The sequence below is a fragment of the Octodon degus genome, unplaced genomic scaffold (genome assembly GCF_000260255.1).
Source record: "Octodon degus isolate 3935 unplaced genomic scaffold, OctDeg1.0 scaffold00065, whole genome shotgun sequence".
NCBI lineage: Eukaryota > Metazoa > Chordata > Mammalia > Rodentia > Octodontidae > Octodon > Octodon degus.
Window position 1 is genome coordinate 10123809 of NW_004524641.1, and position 6246 is coordinate 10130054.

Below are 6246 nucleotides of genomic sequence, written 5' to 3' on the forward strand. Positions count from 1 at the left end.
GAAACAGGAAAATGATGGAAACATCAAATGAACAATACAGGAAAGAACCAGAATGCATGAAACAGATTCAAACGGATATCCAGGATATTAAGAATTCCACTGAAAGTTGGCAAAACCATTTGAATGAAACAGAAGATAGCATTTCAGACCTTGAAGATAGTATTGCAGCTAGTGAATATGAAAAGAAACATCCCTTAAAAATAACAAGAAACTAGGAAATAACAATGCAACTGCTACAAGATGATACAAAGAAAAATAACATCAGACTAACAGGTATCAACAAAATATCGACTCCAAGCCAAGGCTCCTGTGGGTCTTGAGTGCTGCGGAGCGAGGCCAAGGTCCAGCAGAGCCGAGGCGCCCGCCGAGAGGTCGCTGCTGCCGCGTCCCCGCTCGCCCTTCGGTGTCCCATGCCAGGTCAGACCATGAGCTACCCAGGCTACTCCCCACCCCCTGGTGGCTACCCCCCTCCTGCACCAGGTGGTGGTGCCTGGGGGGTGCTGCCTACTCCCCGGCCGGTGGGCCCCCTGTCGGGCTGGATAACGTGGCCAACTACAGATGGCGGCCAACATGTCGGGGACATTTGGAGGAGCCAACCTGTATCCCAGAGCCCCTGGGGGTGGTTACGCTCCAGTCCCCCCTGGTGGCTTCGGGCAGCCCCCTCCTTCCCAGCAGCCTATTCCTCCGTTTGGAATGTACCCGACCCCTGGGGGAAACCTACCCTCTGGGATGCCCTCCTATCCACCCTACTCAGGGGCACCAGTGCCACCCCCTGGGCAGCCACCAATGACTTACCCTGGGCAGCGCCCATGCCACCCCCAGGACAGCAACCAGTGCCACCTCCAGGGCAGCAGCCAATGCCAAGCTATCCAGGATACTCAGGGTCTGGGACCGTCACCCCCGCTGTTCCCCCAGCCAAGTTTGGAAACTGAGGCACCATCACGGACGCTTCTGGCTTTGACCCCTTGCTAGATGCTGAGGTCCTGTGGAAGGCCATGAAGGGCTTTGGGACGGACGAACAGGCCATCATCGACTACCTGGGGAGCCGCTCCAACAAGCAGCGGCAGCAGATCAGCCTATCCTTCAAGACAGCCTATGGCAAGGATTTGATCAAAGACCTGAAATCCGAGCTGTCGGGGAACTTTGAGAAGGCCATCCTGGCCCTGATGAAGACCCCAATCCTGTTCGATGTATCTGAGATAAAGGAGGCCATTAAGGGCGATGAAGCCTGCCTCATCGAGATCCTGGCTTCCCGCAGCAACGAGCACATCCGGGAGCTGAACCAGGCCTACAAAGCAGAACACAAAAAGACCCTGGAGGAGGCCATTCGCAGCGACACATCAGGGCACTTCCAGCGGCTCCTCATCTCTCTCTCTCAGGGAAACTGAGATGAAAGCATAAATGTGGACATGTCCCTCATCCAGAGAGACATCCAGGAGCTGTACGCGGCCGGGGAGAACCGCCTGGGAACAGATGAGTCCAAGTTCAATGCCATTCTGTGCTCCTGCAGCCGGGCCCACCTGGTGGCAGTTTTCAATGAATATCAGAGGATGACAGGTCGGGACATCGAGAAGAGCATCTGCAAAGAGCTGTCGGGGGACCTGGAGCAGGGCATGCTGGCTGTGGTGAAATGTCTCAAGAACATCCCAGCTTTCTTCGCTGAGAGGCTCAACAGGGCCATTCGGGGAGCAAGAACGAAGGACCGGACCCTGATTCGCATCCTGGTGTCCCGCAGTGAGGTTGACCTTCTGGACAGCAGAGCAGAGTACAAGCGGATGTATGGCAAGTCGCTGTACCACGACATCATGGGAGACACTTCTGGGGACTACCGCCAGATCCTGCTGAAGATCTGTGGGGGCAATGACTGAGCTGTGCCCAGTGGCTCACTTCCACCCCCTGCTGGCATCAGAATGCCAAGATGCTGCCAAATGATGTCTGCTTCTCACAAATCAGCCAGTAGCCCTGAGGTGCACGTCTGTCCCTAGAGCCCTGCCCTTTCTGGCCTGGGTACCCTGATTACGGGCCTGGTTGTAGCCATTGTTCCCTCCGCGAGCCTTCTCCTCCCACCCACTGTAGCCTCAGGCTGTTAGAGTAGATATTTTATTTCCTGACTTGGGCAATCATTCCTCATTCTCTTGTGGCTGAGATCCTCAGCATCATTTTAGTTGTGTACTTTTATATTCTTTCTTGGAGGCATTTTTTTCTTTTAACTGTCATTGCCCAGCTGATGCACATTAGTCTGTGTACAAATTTCTGGTAAGAGCCGCGAACCTCACAGAGGGCCTGCAGCTGTAATAGCTGCATCTGGTGAGAAAGTACCATGAGCTTTGTTTTTGTCAAACTCACTCCTTTTTAGAGGAAAAAAAAAGACCAGGCGGTCATTTTTTCTGTTTCCTGTACAAAATCACAAGGCAAAAGCCCATTCCCAGTCAGAGACGGGGCTCCTTGTACTTTGAAATGTGCCTTAAACCTGAATGTCTGTAGCCAAAAATTGTTTCCAAATTAAAGTTGGCCAGCTCTGGAATGTTCTGGAAAAGTAAAAAAAATAAATTAAAAAAAAAAAACCTAGAGATAACACAAAAGACATAAAAAGAGTATCGCAGAAGTAGTACTAGAAAATTTCCCAAGCATATAGATAACTGAAGCATATAGAACTCCAGCTAGCCAGCATCAAAATAAACTGAGACACATAATAATCAAGATCCTAGAAAGTTGAGCAAAAGAACAGAATATTAAAAACTATTAGAGAGAAGGAACAGATCACTTATAATGGAAAGCCCATCAAAATCACAGCAGATTTCTCAGCACAGACCATCAAATCAAGAAGGGCTTGGAATGAGATATTTGAGGTCCTGAAAGAAAAGAACTTTCAACCCAGATTGATATATCCTGAAAAACTATCAAATTTAATGGAGAGATTAGATACTTCTATGACAAAGAACAACTGAAGAAATTCATGACAACCAAACCAACTCTACAAAGAGTATTGATAGATATTTTAGAAAGACACAAAGATTACCACAATTTCAACAACAACAGAAGAGAACAACCAAACAAAGGAAGCAACTAAGCAAAGGGAAAAAGTAGGGATCCTACAGTAGGAAAACAATATGACAAAGATAAGCCAATACATGTCAGTTGTAACTATCAATACAAATGGCCTCGATTCATCAATCAAAAGAAGCAGACTGGAAGAGTGGATAAAGAAACAAAACCCAATTGTCTCAGTTACTCTTCTTTCATTGCTGGGACAAATACCCAACATCCAAAATGAAGGAAGGAAAGGTTTATTTAGCTCACAGTTAGTGGAGGTTTCAGTCCATCCTCAGCTGGCTCCAAGGCAAACTGGCACATGGCAGAAAGCATCCTTTCATGATGGCAGCAAAGAGCAGAGAGGAGCCAAGGGAGGAATAGCAGCAACAACGGCAACAGAAAGGAAGTCTGTCTCTCTGTCTCTCTTATGTTACATTCAGGCTATCCACCCAGGCTATACACCCATAATCCCAGCAGTACTCAGACTCATAATCCCAGCCTTGGATCACTCATAATCCCAATGGATAATGAGTTAATCACAAACTCTAGAAGTCTGGCCCATGACTACATGAGGCTTTGTGGGGATAACTAGACACAAACCATAACATTCTATCCGTGAATCCCCAAAGATTCATGCACATTCTTTATGCAAAAGACATTTTAGTCCATCTCTAAGAATTGCCTGAGTCCCAACATTTTCAGCATTGCTGAAAAGTCCAAGTTCAATTCTCCTCCAAGATCCAAGGCAAACACTTAGCTGTGAGTCCCTGTACAAATGATAAGAAAGTTAAACATTTACAACATTCAACAAGATAAACATTACCATTCCAAAAGCTACAAACAACAGGGAAATACAAAGCATTGGGACCAACACAAGTCCAAAATCCAGCAGGGCAAACATTAAATCTTGTAGGTGCTTATTGAACAATCAAAGTAATCTATGGCAAATTGTGAGCTCCATGTGGCTCTGCCCCTATGCCACTCTCTGTGGCAGCTTCCAAGGCTTCTCTCTTAGGCTGGCTTTGCTACCTCCTTGCAGTTTCCCTTAGATGATCCATATTCCCGGCTTTTCCAAACTTCTGTGGTTTCCACTAAATAGGCTTCTCACTCACAGCTTTACATACTGTCCTCCCAGGGACACACTGCCTGGCCTCCCAAGCCTTCTTCTGAAATCAAGGTGGAAGTCTTCTTAATTTCAGAACTCCTACATTCTGCAAGTGCCTAAAACCAATGCCACATGGATGATGCCAAGGTCTGCTGCTAGCTGGAGCAGTAGCCAGGCTTTCTTCTCTCTTGGTTGTAATGGTTTAGTGCCTGGATCCCTGAGCACTCTGACCCTGATTCTGAGGAATAAATTCTCCATGCTGGCACCATTCTCAAACCTGGTGTGGCTGCTGCCACCATTCTGAAACTTGGGGCTCAATGGCTTTTTCCCCAAGGCAAAGTCCCTGACCTTTGCAATTCTGAGGCTGCAAAGGATGAAGACTTGCTACCTCCCGTGATGCTCTCAGGCCATCCTTTCCACTCTCTTGTTCTTTCTCTGCAGTGGAGATCCTCTCAGCTCCATCTTTGCATTCCATGGCTTTATTGCAGCTTCACTTCTGGCCAAACTTACATTTTAAATCATTCTGTTGGGCTCTTTGCTCTTGACTCTCAACAAAGATTTGGCTAAAATCCCTCAACAACAGCCATGCCACTCCCTCAATGTTTGGCTGCTTTAAGATATCTTTTTTCAGATTAACCAGTCCACCATGCTTTATACTCAGTCTCCAGGCAAAGTCTCTGGACACAAACAAAATGCAGACAAAACTTCTGTCAAGCCAAAATACAAATCTTCCAGAGTCCAACAACCAATGCAGTCCTTCTTCTCAGCAGAAACCTCTCCAGCCTGGTCTTATAGGCAGGCTTTCTATCAGTCTTTTGGTCTTCTGAACTCTGACCAGAATCTCCCTAACAGAACAGCCAAAGCTGTTCCAGTTCTTTGCAACTAGGCAACATTCCTGAGCCTTTCCTATCTCTTCCCATAAGCCAATCTCAAAAGCTTGTAATCCACGTGGTGAGGTTTAGTCACAGCAATGACCCCACTCCTGCAATACCAAATTCTGTCTGTCATATTGTTGGTGTCTCAGTTACTCTTCTCTCTGTTGCTCTTTGTTGCTGCTGATCCTCCATTTTGCTTTCTGCTTTTTGCCGCTGCCATGAAAGGTTGCTCTCTGCCATGTGCCACTGTGCCTTGGAGCCAGCTGAGTATGGACTAAAACCTCCAGCAACTGTGAGTTAAATAAAACTTTCTTTCCTTCACTTTGAATGTTGGGCATTTGTCCCAGCAATGAGAGAAGAGTAACTGAGACACCAACAATATGCTGCATAAAAGAAACACATTTAACTCAAAAAGAAATTAATAGACAGAATGTCAAAGGATGGAAAACAATACTCCATGTGACAGGAACCCAGAAAAAAACAAGGGAGCTATTCTCATTGCTGAAAATGTCAACTTCAAACCAAACCAAACAAAAGAGACAAAGAAGGTCACTACAGGATTGTTAGGGGAAAACTGCAAGATGAACAGACAACAATAAATATATATGCACCCGATGTAGTAGCACAAACTACTTAAAACAAATTTTAACAGAAATGAAAAATCTAATGAGTAATAACTTAATTGTACTGAGAGGACTGTAACACCCCATTGACATAAAGAGATAGATCAACAATGCAATAACAAAAAAAATGAGCAAAGAAATAACAGAACTAAACTGAACTTCTGAAGAAATGGACTTAGTAGACCTTTATGGAGTATTCCACCCACCAGCATCAGAATATACATTTTTCTCAACTGCACATGGAATATTCTCCAAAATAGATCACGTGCTAGCACATAGAACATGCTTAAGTAATCAAAGGAATAAAAATTATCCCATGCATGCTATTCCACCATAGTGCAATGAAACTGGAAATTATTGGCAAAAGAAACAGCAAAAACTCTATAAATACAAGGAAACTACATAATACCCTCCTGAACAATCAATGGGTCATGGAAGAACTTAAACAATATTTACAATCTAATGAAAATCCAGATACAAACTACTGAAACCTTTGCAATGCAATGAAAGCTGTCTTAAGAGGGAAACTCATGGCAATAAATTTAGGAAAACAGATTGAGTCCAAATAAACAATCTTATGCTATACCTCAAGCTCCTACAAAAAGAATAG

At 45.3% G+C, this 6246-nt stretch overlaps 1 protein-coding gene and 1 pseudogene across 5 annotated transcripts in view; one reads left to right on the plus strand and one right to left on the minus strand.

Moving 5' to 3' along the window:
* Positions 1 to 6246, minus strand: part of Myo3b (myosin IIIB) — a 472753-nt gene that overhangs the window by 452481 nt on the left and 14026 nt on the right. The gene's annotated exons all lie outside the window — the stretch shown is intronic.
* On the plus strand, positions 318 to 2361 carry LOC101569359 (annotated as a pseudogene). Its single transcript, XR_192588.2, has one exon. The product of XR_192588.2 is annotated as an annexin A11 pseudogene (transcript).